Raw genomic sequence first — 18,035 nt, 5'->3', positions numbered from 1 at the left:
GTGCAGCTACACAGCTACAAGGAAACGCAAAGAAAAGTAAATACTACAGTAACTGGAGTTTTCGCCGTTACTCTTATGTTAATGTAACGGATCAGAGCCAGAGCCGCAGGTCACAGCTCAGTCCTCGTCAAATAAAAGAGGAAAGCATCTCAACCTGTTGCTTTTGAGGAAAGCTGTTTGTCGGTTTTGCAGCCACTCAGAGCGACAATACCAGGAAACATGAGGCGGCAGCTGCTGTTGTGAGGAGGGCTGGCCTCACGGTAATGACTGGAGTCAGGTAACCGCCGGACAGACCGACTCTGGTCCTCCTCACACACGCATACACTCCAAAAACGCGGGTTTGGAAGAGCAGGAGAGCGCCGAAAGGCAGGACTCTTTCACTTTTTCAAGCGCTTTCTGTTTGACGAGGACTTTATTTTCTTTCAAAGTAAAAAGTTTCACACATTTGACGACGCGTCGTCCAGCCTTCATGTGACGACTGTCACATTTTGGGGCCAGCTCCGCGCTGAAGCTACTCAGGTGTACAGTTACACTACCCGGGGAAGTTTGTGTCGCATTTTTTTGAAACTCTTCTTGCTCTCTTCATAAAATTTATTGAGCCGGAAGAAGGGTCGCTTTTTTTCTCCCCGCATTTTTTTTTAACTTTTCTATTTTGTGTAATTCAGCTTTCCCACTGTGTTGGACTTATAATATCATCAAGCGGGCAAGCCTGAGCTGGTGAGTAACAGCGTAATATTTCCATTTTCCCCGTAAATATTCTTTGCATGATTTGCAACAAGAGTTTGGTGTACGTGGTCGGTTGACACCTTTTGAGTTTGAGCCAAGAGGTGGAAGTGAGCCCAGCCAGAGTGTTGGGACAGCCCATGCTGCTGTTGACTTGTCTGACCTCTGTTAAGCATTGTACATTAATGAGTTACCTTTTGATTAAAGCCATTAAGAAATAATTTTAAAAGGGTCGCATGTGTTATTTTTTCGGACACTCTGTAGTTTCTTTAATCCTGATCAAAAACATTAATACAACTCACAGAGAAAATTTTGGTCCTGCATATTAGGACTTCTTTATCATTTAACCCCCCCCTAAAAGAAAAAAAAAACTTTTCACAGTTAAGTATCAGACTATTTGCGTCTCTGTTCTCCAATATCTTTCTATCAGTTTTGTGAGATAGGGTAATTACACCCATGAGGCACAAGTCTGCAGTTCATTTAGAGTAGCTTCAAGAAATGTGGTTTGAGATAGAGGCTCCATCTTTTTGCATGTTTGTAGTTATTGTTGCAGCTGCATGTCACCAGCGGTGTTCGCAGACACCCCGCACACGGATACACAGTAGGCAGATTTTAAGGTGTGCATATCAGAGCAACCACACATTTGTTTTTCTCACTCTCATGACTCACCAACTTACAGCAGAACACATTGCTGTTTCATCATTTTCACCAACAGCCATGCAGGATCTGTGTTCTGAGTTTCGCTTTTAAACAGCCAGTATTTAACTTGCAGCCTATCAAACAAAGGCTGCTTAGCATGCAGCTGAGTATACTGATTTACAAGTCGAGCGCCCAGCAGGAGCTCCTGACATGGCTCGTCTTCTGTCAGGTTGAAGAACTGAGGGCCTTGAGGCCATTTCCAATGGGTGTTGCTCACCTCTGGCTTCATTTGGCTCTCTGGAAAGAGTTTTCATCAAGCATGCTTTTTGATTTAAAAGAGAATCTCTATGTGGGATGTATGGAAATAGAATGTTATCAGCCAAAGAGTATGGATAAGCTTTTTTAACACAATTATAAAGAAATCCTGATTTAGTTTTCAGTTTCTGTCCTGGGAAATTGTGACATTAACTTAAACTTTTGTCACTCACAAAGAAACCAAAGGTGTAATATATAAATCTCCTAATGTACTGCGCTTTATATTAGTTATGTTGCTATAACTGATCAGAAAACGTTCCTAACATTTTACGTTATGTGAGTCGTGGCTTGCAGCGAAATGAGATTTTAGACTGAAATGTCAACCACGAGCAAGTTGTGCTGCACTCAGCTGCTGTCACATTTTCATCTGTTTGATTCCAACTTGTGTTATTCTGCTCTTGTACAGTGACAGTTTTATTTTTTATCTTAAATAACCATTAAACTCGCTAATGTCTTCTGTGAGAAGCCAGACAGCACATCTGTCTAAGATAGCCTCAGAATGTTCCACATTATGTGGACACAAATAAAACATGCATGAAGGGTATTTTTTAATTTCATACTTTTAATGGTGTGGATGTCTTTGTTGCATTTTGGCTGTCACAGTAGTCTCTCTTGCTTTGTGCCATAGTAATAAAGCCAACTCCTGTGTAGCAAAAAGTGATGGCCTGTTTGTTGTTGTTCAGCTGAAAAGTTTTATCTTTGATGCACAAACAATATACCATAACAGCCAGATCGGCATGCACGTCGCTTGCAGAGCATTTAGATTTTATATGAATCTGCAGAAATCTACACAAATGTGCAAAAAGGAAGAGAGAGCGGGCTGTTAAAGGCAGATAAAAGGGCAGGAGAGACTGTGTGGTCGTCAGCACCACCAATCAGCAAGAGTTTTATCTTTTCAAATCCTGTTGAAAAGAGCAGTGGAGAGTTAGACTCTGACAAGGCAGAGGGAGATTAAAAAACAGAAAGATAAAGGGGAGGAGACAAAAGTGTAGCTGGGAGTGATGAAACCCACCACTTCTTTGCTTGGCAAACTGGGTGATGGATGAATTTCCAGCAGGAGGGAAATTCCTCACTGTCAAATCGCCTTCAGCATTTCTCTGTGAAAGTCTGTCCATCCCTTTTTTAAGTGAGATTGGATTTACACATTTCTTTGCCCCTCACTGAAGCATTGACACCAGAAACCAACTCCTCCATGATTGTTAGCACATTGTCAAATTTTAGCTGAGCTTTTTACACAAGTGCAACTTTTTCCATTAAAGTATGTTCTGTGGAGCTTTGCCTGATTAATGATTCCCTCTGCTCACTGTGTGGTACTGCTTGGGCGTACTACCTCACACACACTCTGTGCCTCATGTTTGTATCTCAGTGTGCAAAATGCGCATCTTGCTTCAGGATATTATTTTGGCTAAACAGAGAATTAGACTCAGATTGCAGAGTATGGGCAGAGCTGGTTCCTGTGCAAACAACAGATTACTATGATAATGGTCACATGTAAAGCTTTTTTTAGTCTTTCCTATTGCGACAGAAAGGTCTCAACATTCTAGTATTATTTGGTTTCATTTGCCAGTATTTTAATTTTAGCAACTAGAATTCGAATTTTAGGCAAAGCTGTTGTGGTTATTCCCACTATGACTTCATGACTCATACTGCAGCTCCTCCACCAATTAGGTATTGCATCAAAGACATCATAAATGGAGAGATTCTTACTTAGTTCCTAATATGGGCCAAGCTTTAAAACAAAACTTAAAAGCATCTTTGGTTAGAGCCTTCCAGCTTTTTGCACAGCTATGTTTTTAAAACTTGACATGCCCTGTTTGTAACACAGGCTTTCTTGTTAGAAATCTTTTTGCCCAAGCCAGCATAACCTTCAAGATATAACCTAGTTTAACTTTTCAGATTTTAGTAGTGAAGACATTGATTTGTGTGAAAAGGATGGATTCTCCCTTTAAAAAGAGTTAATCATAGAATATTGTTTCCTAGTTTGCTTACATGACCTTCGAGGATGTTTCAGCAATATGTCACCATGTCACTTCGAAGATGCCTCACATGGCAGCCATACCCTAATACTGAGCTATCAACAGTGGTATAAGATTCATCTTTTTGTCAGGTCTCTTTAGCTTGTCTTGTTTAGGCACAGGCGACTGTTTTTCTCTTTAAATCAACGCCTGTGTGTGGTATTCCTTTCATTTGCAATAATTTGTTGACTTAAAGCCTCAGAAAATCCTCACTGACAGTACGAACAGGGAGGGGGTGGATGGAAAAACATTTACTATCTTCAGTTTTCTGGGTAAAGAGTAAAGATCCCTTTCTTTTGTCTGCACAAGAAAAGTATTAATCAAGCGGTCAAGGATTAGGGAGTTAAGTAATGTGTTATGGTAGCGAAGGAGTCTGAGGAGATAACAAGAAATAACAGAGCTGCCTGAAAGCTGTCTGAATACTTTAGCTTCTTAGCTTGCCAGCATTTAAAACATCCCTCTAATGCATTTCTTTTTAAATTGTGGTGTAAGATTGCAGTCTTCATTAAGATGTCACCTGTGCCTCTGTGGCTTTTATCATATATTAAACGTTAGAGGAAAGTCAACTTGTAAAATTCAAATTTATACATAGAAAAGGAATGTTAATGAACCACCACAGGATAATCTGGCCTTTCTGATGGACATACAATGGCAACGATTAATTAACAGCAAATTAAGCTGCTGCTTGTGCAAAACTATTGATCATTTAAGTACATTTTCAAGCAAAAATCCAAAAAGGTTATCTGAATCAGTGTCTCAGTTGTGATTTTTCTTTGTGTTACTCTTTATATGATAATAAATGAACAACACAAGCGCTCCATGACAAACCTTATGCTTTTGGAAATGTGGGAGGGTGATACGAACCAAACAACTGATCAATAATGGAGAACAATGAGAGTAACTGCTAGCTGCAGCTCTGTTCCAGAAACTAGAATGATTTGGTGTTTCTATTCATCTGGAAATGAAACAAAGATGATAACATAAGTAATACAACCACAAGACATCAGAAAAAACAAAACAAAAAAAAGCCCACAGTTGTGGTTACTAGGTTACAAAGTCAGGTTGGCCATCAAGCAAAGCACAGATGTAACAAAAGAATCCCACTAATGCACACTGTACGCAACAATTACTCTGAACAATGTGGTAATCTTTATCTGAAGTATTGGATGTTTAAAACACTGGAATAGCATGGTTGCAAAACAGGAACTGGATATGTTTTAGATTATGTGCACTAAAGTGGTTTAACAAAACAGCCCATTTAAAAAAAACAAAACTGTAAGGACTGTGTCCACATTTTTGGTGAGTCTGTGTCTTTGTGGTGGGAGAAGCTGAAGTGTTCTCACATTTTTGTGATGCCAGAAATCTGTCTAATGTTAGGCATCCTTCCATAGCTGCAGCCAATGTGTGATGCTCTTGTCTAGTCAATTATATGGTAAACCACATCTTATCACTGGCACTTCACAACTAATTTGGAAGAACCTCACCTGTAGCTGAATTGCACAAACTGCCAGTGACAGATCTACATCCCACACTGAAAATTTAACTGATGTACCAAGCTTAGTTTGTCTGTAGGGGCTTGGTGGCTGTGGTTTAGTCCTGGCAGAAATGCTTATCGCAATCACAGCATAAACACGGTATTTCCATCATCAGAGGGGGTTGACATGTGTTGTTTTATTTTGCTGCCTAGAGGTATGTGTCCTTGTCCGCTATTCAGTAAAATATAATTAGTACAACTACTGCTCGGTCAAGAAAGGTCCTATGCTCTTACGTCTGCCCCTCCCAGTAAAGAAAGGTCCAGAACACATGATGATGTCTGTACCTGGAAACCCTTCCATATTACTTGTTCCCTTATTATTGAAGTTTACTTTGTATAATTGTTTGCAGTCACGAGTTTTTATACCAGTTAATGTTCAACATGTTGTTTTGAAGTTGCATTTAAACCCCTTTTCTGTGTCTAATGGCAAACATGAGAGATTGTGAGCTGTAACCTTTCTGGATATTTGAAGAAACGTGTGTATCATACCTGCTCTGAAAGGTTTTATTCTTACTGGACTCTTCACTCTTACTGGATTTCTGTCAATAAGTCTAACTAGACACAGAGCTTGTGATGGAGTTGCAGGTGTTACATGCCAACTCCAAAGTTTGGCTATGTAGATAAAGAGAGTTATTACCTTCATACATTAACTAATAGCCTGTTTAGTGTGGTAAAGTGTTATTGAGTCAGCTGCTATTGAAACCCTGCTATGTTGAGTGCTGAGAACCTTGCCAAGCCTATACTCCTGCTACAAAAGACTTTTCAAGCATATATGGCTGGAAATAATATTCATTTACACCATTTTAATAGATTTCAGTACTGCAAAGAACCAAACATTCTTGTACAGAATACAGTGGTGTAGTTAAGTTTTGGCCGTATGTAAAACATTTTCCAACCAGGTAGGCTCAGTCCACAAACTGACAAGCTAAGGGACCTTAACAAAGAAAAAAAAATCATTTCACAACTTGCTGCCATTACATTAACAAACAAAGGGGATAAAATGAGTCAGTGATGGAAAACTATTTATTCGTTGACCTCCTCTCCACTCGAAAAGTATGCAGTTTGCAGCCAGTCATAGAGGCGTCCTTCCTAATCAGTTGATTATGTCTGTTGGTGTCAGCAGGTCTGATTCTGCACCCCCAGCAGATCACAGCAAAGTATACTGCACTCACTAATGGACTTTTGGAAAAAATCTCCAACATTTTGCTGCTTGTATTAAAGGATCTGAACTTCCTTAAAAAACAGAGCCTGCTCATCTCCTTCTTGTATGCAGCCTTAACTTGTATACAGCACTGGTCTTCCAGCCCGTTGTTGTTGTGGACGCCCAGGTACTTGTACTCTTCCACCATATCAACATCCTGCGCCAGGATAGACATGGGTTGTGTAGCTGTCCTCTTCCTTCTGAGGTCATCTCTCTGGTCTTATTCACATTCATAAGCAGATTATTTCTCCCAGACCACTCCACAAAACCACCCACTAGTGTTGTATACTCCTTCTCATGCCCATAACTAATGCATCCAACCACTGCAGAATCGGTTGTACTGAAAGTCTGAGGTGTACGAGGACTTGAGATAGCATGACCTGTGGAGTTTATGTACCTCATATTAAGAGTGGGATTTTGGATTTATGTGATAAATAGGAACCAATGAGGTAATATTCTGATAACTCGTTCTACATTTGGAGGATATGAGTGAATAAGGTCATGGTTTCTCAATGTGGTTTCTTATCTACCTCTTAATTCTTAAGCTTCATTGTATTTCACAGAATAAGCATTATGTGATCTACAAAACAACCCCTTTTATTTTATTTTGGTGTCCTGGTGCAGCATCATCTTTTGTCTAAAATGAGCAGTTTTAGCTCTTGAACCTCTCCTTAAGCCAAGATGATTATATTATGAATTTTCCCAGTCCGACATCACACTTGTAAGAGTATCTAAGCACAAGCATTTCAAGTATGGGATGACTTACACAGACATTGAGTTTATTATTTGCAGTTTTGGTCTTTAAATATGAGCATCCAACATAATAATAGTGTGTGTGTGAATGACAGAAAGTTGGAGAAATTGTAATAGATCCCCTTTAAGTGGAAAAGAAAATCAAGATGAACAACATTGTACTCTACCCAAGGAGTGATTTGGAGCAAAGGCCAGGGGACAGATGTATAAAACTGTGTAGATTCACATCTAAGTGTGAACGAAGGAAGAAATGTGTATATAGATTCTTTTCAGAACATCTGTTCATCTTCATCTACAAGCCCCATTAATTGAAATCCCGCACACCAAATGTAAAATCAAGAAACTCAGAGAAGGGTAGAAAAGGAGAACTGCTTTATTTGATGTTCTTACTTCTGGAATCAGGACTGAACAAACACTACTGAAGGAAAAGAGCTCTATGCAATAGCAAAGGAACCAGGCAGGGGTGAAAAAAAAGAAGTGGTCAGACTACAAATGTGAGGCAAAAAAGCATATCAGCACAAAAAAAGCTTGAGGGCAACATGAAGAGGAGCAGCAAACCCTGTTTTATCTGTGATAGCTTACTCCACTTGTGTTTAGAGCCACTCGGCTTTGGGTGGCTCTAAGAGCCCGAGATGAAGACGGAGACACAGGTGCACAAACTGTTGAATGTTTTTATTAGATAAGCTTAAGATAAATAAGGCAGTTAATTATTTAGCCTAATAAACTATTCCACAATGCCAGAGCAGCCATCTCTATGGACAACCATTACACACGAATGCAGCTGTTTATAACAATTACATAAGTATGAGTGTGTGTCTGTGCGCTTGTGTTTGCAATCCAAACTAAACTAAACATGTTGAAGTTGGCTGAAGTTAAGAAGTCTGAGAATATGTGAGGTGTGCATTTTTCTCTGTTTTTTTTTTCATAATGATGAAAAATATGTTGTTAAAAGGAGAATGTTAAAGAAAACATTAGGTCCTACAACACATCCCTGAGGAACGCCAAAGGTCAGCAGAGCAGAGTCACTCAGTGAGCAGTAGAAAAAGTTAATTTTGAAAAAGAGGGTTGTTTAAGTGACAGATTTCCCTAACTGTCTATGACTATGTTTAAAAAATATGAGTTTAAAAATGTTAGACTCTTTGGTAGGGTAAACCAGGTTTGTCAAACATAATGCCCCAGGGCCAGAATCGGCCCGGCAAGGACACTTTTCTACAATGGGCCCCCATTTAACAAAACAGAAAAAGAAGGGATTTTTTTCTGTGAATTAACAAAAACTAGCTATGTTACCAGAACTTCACCTGTAATTTTACACATTTGTTTGTTACAATTTAAGCACAAATGACAGATGTCTTTCATTTACTACCATGACACAGCATTTTAATGTGTAGTTAAACATCTTTACAAGTTTGACTCATCTGGCCCTCCTAAGATCAAAGTAAGCTGTATGTGGCCCTCTGTGTAAAACGAGTTTGACATCCCTGGGATAAACTATACCATAATAACTAAATCAGCCTAGCTAAGTCTGGCACTGATAATACCCAAATGAAATGCAGCAAAATCATGTCACATTTCTTCCATTGTGTTTACATAATGGTAAGCTGAGAGTGTTGACAGCTATGGGTTAAAGGATCAGTGTATTGTCTTTAACGTATTTAATGATTGGTTGAAATTGTGTTTGCTTGTCCACAATGATTACAAGGAAGGAGAGAAGTTAAACATTAAGTTGCCTGACTAGACATTTGCAAGGTGACTGGATATCCTCCAGAACAAATTTAAACAAACACCACTTTGAAACTGCAAGGTCATTTTGTTACCTTAGTGAACTGTATCCTTAGGTTATTTCAAAACTTGAAATTTAAAGATCTTTTAAGAGTTCTTTTCACTGTATCTACAGATTGCTTTTCTAATGATGTGTTGTCCCGTTGTTGTTTTAAAAACGATTTAGGCTGCAGTACAATATGTGAGAATATGTCTGTAGTCATGACTGAGCTATGGGGCCCTGTGGCAAACAGGCCTACAGGCTTTTGACTCGGTGACAATAGCGAAAATGAACCGAGACTGGATTACAACAGTCCTGCATTCCTCTCCAAACCTGCCTGACACACACACACACACACACACACATGTCTGGTTTGCTATCCTCGTGGGGACATCCCATTGACATAATGCTTTCCCTAGCCCCTTACCCTAACCCTAACCATTAAAAATGAATGCCTAACCCTAACCCTTACCCTAAACCTAACCATAACCTAATTGTAACCCTGACAGTAAAACCACATTTTGAGTGTGAAAATTGCTTTCAACCCCGAGGGGACCTGGATTTTGGTCCCCACGGTGCAGAAAGTCCCCACCAGGATAGTAAAAGTCAGATTTTGGTCCCCACCAGGATAGTACGAACCCGTACACACACACACACACACACACACACACACACACACACACACACACACACACACACACTAATCCGGCACACAAGCAGACAGATCACAGAAGCAAGCCAATACATGTCTAACACACTCTTGCCTAAAGTGCAAAGAGAGTACTTAGGACAAGAATTGTGTGGGAATAGAAAGTCTGAAAATACTTGAGTAGAACATCCTAAAATAACACAATCATAAGTCTTAGTAACCAAAAAGAGGTCAAATCTTTGATAACGATCATTAGATGTGTTTCACTGTACTCGCTCAGTTCTACTCCCAGACTTTTCTGTGCTGACTTGAAAATAAATGGTCCTGAGCCAGTCTGCATCATCAGTACGCTAGCCAAGAAATACATTTAAAAATTGATTAGTATTTAATTCAGAATTTGTTCGCAGCCTTTGTTTATTAGATTCTGCTGCATGAATGCCACCTGTCACAACCTGCTTTCCGTTAACACAGTCGACAGTTTCCTAATGCACAGAGTGGTGAATGATTAAACCACAAAGCAGCACAAACAGATAACCTGAAGGCAGCAATATAAATGAACATCCTCACTGCCTGCGTGCATCATTGAGCAGAGGAGGCAGAGCCACTTTGGGCTGGGGAGAAAAGAGTCTTCTCCTTCATTTTGATGACATTTTGCCAGTGCACTAGGCTTCTAAAGTGCTCTTTGAAAAGAACAAGCCCAGTCTGTCCAAGCCTTGTTGAAGCCTCCTTTTCACATCAGCTCCTAAATAAAGTCTAAACAAAACAAGAGTAATTGTATTTTCAAACCCAATATGGTTTTATCAGGTTCTAATGAATGAATAGTTAAAAGTACCCAGTATGTTTTCCAAACTAAATTTATGCTTGGTGAACAGTTTCAGTATATAAGCTTCTGTCAAGTTTAAAACTCAGTTTTAGCACAATATTTATTATGGAATAGAGCGGTTATAAGAGGATATCATCAAAGGTTATTTCAGGATATTCAATAATTTACTTACAACGTGAATGTCACTTTTGTATTTCTAGGAAAAATTACAATTTTACAGTTTTAATTGTTAGTGCACTATTGCAGGTGAAATTACCATCACATTCCTAGTTTTATTCTAGCTTTGTTGTGAATGTGTCTGCACAGAATGAAGACAGGGGCGTTATAAAGAGTCTTAGTGTGAACTTAATGTGTGCGGGTAGACTGTTAAAAGTGGTGTTACTGCCTCAAGTGTCTTGTCAGGACTTGTCAGAACAGGTGTTTGAAACTCTGATCCCCCTCTTAACTTCACTTCCTCTAATTCTTGTTCTCCCGCTTGTTTTAACCTCTCTACTTCTTTTTATGTCTCTGTCTCATCTGTCTTTTATGCTTTCTTTAATCTCCCCTTACTTTTTTCATTTCTGAAGCTCGCCCTGCTCCTCCAAGTTAGGAGGTTTTAGTCCTTTTAAAATTACAGATTCATTTCAAGTTTACACTTCTAGAGCTATTATGTAAACAGTATACGTCTTGCAATGACACTGGCACCATGTACCAAAGTGAAATATACTGTAAAAGGTTATAATGACTGTAATGACATTGAGTTACCCTCTCTCGCTTTCCTGTGAAGCCTCATCTAACATATAATCTTCACTCATCTGAGTGTAACACCACCCACTCGGTGCATTCCACCTCAGGGTTAAAAACCAGTGGTTTCCTACTTATCGGGAAAACTAATACGTACCTTGACTACCTGTGCACAGTGTTTCGTAGCTGCAGATAGAGGGAATTTGTGCATACCAAAACACTGAAAGCACAGTGATTACGCATCTTACAGTTTAAGGGTGACACTTTATAGCTGTCATGCAGGGTCATGACTTAGTCTACATGCAAACAAAAAGCTGGGTGGTAACCCAGCTATTAGCCAGTGCTTTCATGATGGTCATTTTGGTAAAGTGCAAACATCTTCCGTGTCGATAGGTTTCACCTAGCCCAGGGAAACACGGCTGAAACCTTTAGTGATATTAATAGGGATATTTTACTAGATCCACATGCTGAACAGTGTGTTGCATTCCTTTGCAGTTTCTGCTGGCCCTGCAGTGGGACAGTGGCTATAGTGTTTGGAAGTGCGTGGGCTTAATTGCAAGCTGTCCACAGCTAAGAAGATGTGGATAAAGGCACACCTTGGGTGGTTTTAGATGGCCACTCATCATGCTCTCATAGCTGTGTTTTTCAAAGCAGTGACTAAGTTGCACTGTCATCGACTACAGTAAACCAAACAAAACTAGCTGTAAAACTAAAAGTTTAACTACTGGTTTTGTTTTAATTGAAGCTTGAGGCTGGGATTAGGCTCACTTGTGGATGCACACAAACAGCTACGGGCACCACGGATGAGCAGTTACTGTTGTTCACTTTTTCAAGTCCCTTAGGAGTACATCTGGAGTACTCGCTGCAATGGTAGCACAACAAATTTGAGGGCACTGATCCTCTGATGACAAAATTCGCATCACTCAAACTTAATCAAGCCTTTATTTATTCATTGAGATGAAAACTCTAACACCTTTTCTGTCATTGGCACAAATAGTAGCAAAAACTGTATATTAAACATAATTTGTTCAATGTTCAAAAGGTCAAATTTAACATTTTTAGCTTAGTTTAAGTTCAGTTCAGTTTTCATTTATATAGTCACCATTCTCAAAAGTTAATGTCTTTCAGTGGTGGCTTATGGGAAGTGGAGAAGTGTTTAGTGTATCATGGATGATAAATGAAATGCAATTATTTTATGTTTTTAAAAACCCAATCACAAAGTCGATCCATTGTATAATGTTATCTTTCCTTAGAGAAGTCCAACCCAACATACCATAATTTAAGGTATGAAGAGATTCACTGATTTTACAGGCCAAATAAAAAAATACTGAAATTTTACCTTAATCTAGTCCAAATTTAAATATAATCTTTGTGAACATTATGAAATCTTCAGTACAAAATAATAATCCCCTGTTAGCTCTTAATTACATTAAGACTGCCTGAGCTGACTTCACACAAACCTTCAGATCACAGAGGTGTTTCCGCACACTGACACTTCTAAAACTGAGCCATTCTCTAAAGTGCGTACAGTTAGACTCTTACAGCAATCTGACTTCTTCACATTTGGATAAAACAGATAATCCTGCATGTTAATCATACTCAGTAAGCCACGATGACTCATCCAAGCTGCGTCGCGCATTATTCTTCAGCTTCGTCATACATATGTATGTTCTGGATGACCGTGTTAATCTCTGCAGCCCCTCTGCTGATTTGATGAGTGGATGACAAGGTCTTAACAAAGGCCTCGCCATGCTGTCGCTTTTGATCAGTTTCTCAGCCTAATGGCTGTGGAACTGATTTTTCTCACCCCAAATCCATCTAGACTTAATATTTTAAATGTGTGTGGCAGATGGTGAGTTTGACATAGCTAGTGATCAGAAGCTTGCCCGTCTTGAGAACCACTCAGAGGGCAGCATCAAGCAGTAGGTAGCCATATACGGTATTTAGTATTCTTTCAGCCATCTGTGTGTTTGCCCAAAGACATAATGGCTGCACAAACTGTAGTTTAACAGCACAGAATATGTCAGTAGGCACAGCAAGGCAGACCTGGTAGATAATTTTGGTAGATACAGGATAACACTATTCAGTCAAGCTGCAGTCTTGGCTAAAATTGTTCCCAATAAGTAATTCCTGTACCTTTCTGAGCTATTTGTGACACAAAAGAAACTAAACCTTCCATAAAGAAAGAGCCCTCTATCATTCGTTTTGGCTTCATTTCTGTACATGGATCCATGTAGCACTGACATTCCAGTTCTAATAGGTTACAATGTGTAACTTTTTCTTCTTGCTTCAGACCAAATGAAACAAACTCCAGTTGCTAAAGAGAATCACAACCGGAGTTCATGAATCAGCCGAGGATTATGAATATGATTCACTTTCTGCCCACCTAATCTGCCCGGGAACAGGTTACGTTCAAGATAAGAGACCAGCACATATGAAAATCGCTTCCAATTGACCAGTTACCTCTCTGAAAATTGCATCATCATTCATTCCTTCTCAGAATATCCTGTAGCCCTGCGTAAGAGAAAGTGAGGTGTATAGATTTCAGAGACTGTTTAAAATCTTTGTCTTTCCTGGCGAGCATCAATGAGAAATATAGATTCCAGCAGAGTCAGCCCTTTTTTCATGCAATCTATAAATTTCTTTTTAACCACTGACGGCAAGTATTTTTAAACCCTTGCTGTTGTTCTTCTTCTCACAGATGTGGCTTATCTGTTTCCATCTTTTCATGTCCAACACTTTGTAGTTGTTGACCTTTTGTATAAGCGTAGATTTTCTTGCTGGTTAGAATTGTTTATTTGTACTTTACTTGCTTCCAGACAGTTTAATATTACGATCAAGCTCTGAACACTTTTCCTAAAACACACACATTCACACAGTGCTGCTAGGGCTGGAGCAACGCTGCTGTTTTTGGCATGTAACGTGTTTAACCTTGTCATATATATATATATATATATATATATATATATATATATATATATATATATATATATATATATATATATATATATATATATATATATATATATATATATATATATATATAGTTTGCTCTTGTAAAATGTGCCTGCTCTGCTGCCAGTAGATCTTTCCTGATTTGTGACTGGTCATAAGCTGACAACATCACCCATTTAATTTGAATGTGGTCATAGCTATATTGAGAAATCATTGGTCGATTCAAATATGTTATAAGCACCTTTGTATTAGCCCTTACAGGAGAAATTAGGTTTAGTGAAGCAAGATCACAAAAACATATCTTTGAACTTGCTTTGAGGTACAACCCCGGATGGAGTTCTGTGGGTGTGTGCTATGTTGGAGCAGGATACTGCGGGCAGAACGAAGACCAGCCCACTACCTGCTCAACAGGGACTCTATTGTGTGTGTGTGTGTGTGTGTGTCTGTGTCTGTGCGCACACATGCACTTGTGAGTGTATTACCTGACAGGATCCTATTGATCCCGCTGAATCTTTTTCACTGCTGTAAAACTTAAGAGACCAAATGAGAGCAAAGAGATTTGCTCCTTGGAGGTGCTTTTGTTCCATCACTGTCTCCTCTCTCAACACTGTTTAGTCAGATTGTCAGTGCATTAAACTCACTTTAGTCTTAGCCACTGGAACATGTCTTTTGATATCCTCCTGCAGTGAGTCCTTTGATGCTTTCAAGCAAATGCGTTCCCTTGTGATGACTTGTGCAAGCTTACTGTTCACATCTGCAAAGGTAACCCTCTGATAAATCTGAGATTCGTAGGTGGATGATTTTCTCTGTGCTTTTATATTCACAAATTGTTTTATCCTCTTTGTTATGTAGATGCTAGGTTGTAGTTGGAGTTATGAAGTGGATAAATGACTTGGAGTGGCTCTGTGATGTCTGCTGTTGATTCTGATAATCCTCAACATGCTCCAATGTCTACTACACTGTTAGCTCTGTGATTTAGAATGCACACACAAATTGCACATTAAACTTTTTTGTTTTTGTTTTTTCTGATTTGTGCACACAGACACACACACACACACACACACACACACACACACACACACACACACACACACGCGCGTGCACGCATGCACACAGAGCAGTGGAATGTGGTGTTTTCATTTCCCCGACCTGGACTGTCAATCAGAGGATGTTGGCCGTGTGCTTTTGAGGCAGAACCATCCAAGCTACACATCTAGATATGCAGGATGTCCATCTCCAGTAAGTAATTTCTGCTGCTGGGTCTGTAAAGCAACCAAAAGTCAATAGCTGATGAAAAAGCACTTTACTACAGTTTGCTCTGTCCATCCCTCAAGCTAAAGAATAATTGCTTCTTTGACTGACTCGTCTCCAAATGAAGTTCAGTCTGCTAATTTGTTTTACAGTAAGTTTGCAGGCTCTTTAAATCTGCCTCTTCCTGAGCAAGAGCCGGTGACGAAAGCAGAGGATGCATCGGTTCAGAGATCAGGGTCGGTGAGATTGCATGCTCTCCTGCCGAAGGATGATGTTTTTGCTCTTCCTGTTCCCAAGCACTTTGGTGGAAGGATATTTTGAACTTGCGGTGGCCTTGAAATACTTTGTCTGTCTCTCTTTGTTTCACAGATTAGAAAATGTGAAACTTTCCAGATTGAACTTTTAGTCCCAGTGTGTTTTTGAACCTTTTTTTTTGCTCCTGTCCTCTTTGACTATTCCTTTCTGCAGTTTAAATGCTACAGTTGAATACTCTATTCCCCAAGGCTGAAAAGAACTACAGCAATACTGAACAGAAACACAAATAGGACATTTAGAAGCAATATTGTAAATGAGCCTCAAGCTGATGCAATAAACTTTATACTTGATTTCAGCGTATGAGGTTTGCTTTTATGAAAGAAAAAAAGCTAACTGTTAGTACTTAGATAAGCTTATAGTAATTGAGGACACACGATACCGCACGCTTATCTGCTCCCCACTCCTCTCAGTCGGCGCGTTCTTTTATATTATTTTTATTTTTTTGATCTCCCACCTCCATCCCCACATCTCTTCAAAGCCCCTTTCACATAGTCATACATTGCCATTATGCATTTTTTATGTGGTTATTGTTGCCTTTAAGCCTGTAACAGAGCCAGTCACAGAGCTGAATCAACATCTGTGTGAAACGGGGAGCCAGCATAGCAGGACGCCATCCTGCACACCTACACCGCTGTGTTAGTCGTCAACCCTCTTTGTTTGCTTCGGGTTGAACCAGGAAAAGCAGTTTAATGAGGGGGTATTCTTAGCGTCATTATAGCATGAACTGTGAAAGGAGCTTTAAAAAAAAATGGAGCAGAAACTTGCGGTGCTGGCCACCCTGCTTCTCTGCATTTCTGTCAGCAGCATGATTTCATCCTCACCCACAATCAAAATGTAAATGGGTGGCCTTTCAGTGACTCCCTCTCCTCACCGTCCTCCCCTATATGTGTGAAAGTATTTTAGGCTTCCTAACGTAAAGCCGAATCTCAGTTTTTGACTAAATTGATGCAATTTCCCCACAATATATTTAGGGTGCTATAGTGCTCCTGTTTAAGCCAGTTGTTCATCACAGGAGCTTTGTCAATCATTTATCCCAATGTAGCAATGTCTGGACTCAAAGTGCACCATGTCACAATCTTGTTAGTCTCATACCAAAAGTTCAGTTTCCATGATTCACTGCAGTTGCTGCTCTCATGTTTGAGTCATTTATTATTTTTAAATAAGGTTCTCAGCTCAGAAACATCCTTTAGATTTCTATGACACCCATGTAGCAAGCTTATATAGACATTGCATCTTTCCTACCACTATAGGTTGTATTCCACCTAATAGAGACCAACATGAGGCATTGATGTATGTGATGACTGCCTATCAGGTAACACTGACTGTGCTGATTGCATCCCACGCAGACTTTTTAGAGACTTTCTTTTTAAAGCGGTCGAAAAATAAAATGCTAATGTTTCGGTTTTTGTGGTATTTTCTCAGACTTTTCTTTACATTCGCCCTGTGATTTAGCTGAACATCAAAGTTTGTAGGGAAGTTGTTCTGGTCTTTTGATTAAGTGCCTTGCCTTTTAGAAATAACACTACCCAACTTTCCCATTTTTCAGTCTCATATGCAGTCAATTGTGCACTCCCCGTCGGTGTGGATCAGAGAACAGCACAAACTGCGAGCTGTAATTCTATAATACTTATAGTTTGCATTGCAGACACCCTACTGTTCCTCCATCTGTTCCCACAGAGCTAATGTCACTACACAAGCACTTGGTATACAGACTTCATGACTCCCCACTAGGCAAATATACATTTTTACATACACATGCATGCACGGCAAATATGCGCCACATTCTTTTGCAACAGGGCAGGAGGAATGTTTGTAAAGAAACCCTGCTGGGGTAATGCTGAATGACGGTGACTCGACTTCCTCAGCCTTCCACTGAACACATCAATTAACAGTTCATTGAAGTGCCCAAGAAGGGCCAACAGGCTGATGCAAGTCAGCGTGAATCGGTCAACTGGCGCTAAGCAAATGTATGGTTGCATCCCTTGAAGCTGCCATTTATTTCTGATAGTGGATAGTTGACCCTTACATTTCTCAAGAGAGATCTTTTCTATACCAGCCATTTTTATATGTCACAGAGGGGAAAGCACTACGACATCTAGAACTTTGAAGAACAAAGTTATTGATGGCTGAATTCTGCTCTTCAGTCTGTCCTTGTATTGTTTATGTTGGCTCACATTGGCAAAATGGTTATTGTTAATGATATCTCAGCATTGCTAGACACACACAGACTACTGTGTGTGAGTGTGTGTGTGTGGTAGAGGGTCATACCACTGAGAGCAGATAGCTTCAATTGGCAAGCTTTGTGTTCGATGCAAATTACAGCATTCAAAACCAAATCTGGTTTAATGGAACTGATCTAAGCTGGCATGTAGCAGGTGTT

General features: G+C 39.6%; 1 protein-coding gene across 1 annotated transcript in view; it reads left to right on the top strand.

Moving 5' to 3' along the window:
- Positions 1–237: 237 nt before the first annotated feature.
- The window catches only part of LOC134622982 (paralemmin-1-like), a 30,853-nt gene continuing 13,055 nt past the window's right edge, over positions 238–18,035 (top strand). Inside the window, exon 1 of the mRNA XM_063468237.1 lies at positions 238–717. The gene's annotated coding sequence lies outside the window, so the exon portion shown is untranslated. The remainder of the gene's footprint in view (positions 718–18,035) is intronic.

This window comes from Pelmatolapia mariae, unplaced genomic scaffold, assembly GCF_036321145.2.
Source record: "Pelmatolapia mariae isolate MD_Pm_ZW unplaced genomic scaffold, Pm_UMD_F_2 NODE_ptg000309l+_length_52839_cov_1, whole genome shotgun sequence".
Taxonomy (NCBI): Eukaryota; Metazoa; Chordata; class Actinopteri; order Cichliformes; family Cichlidae; genus Pelmatolapia; species Pelmatolapia mariae.
Note: the sequence above shows the minus strand (reverse complement) of the source record. Positions and strands in the feature narration are given on the sequence as shown.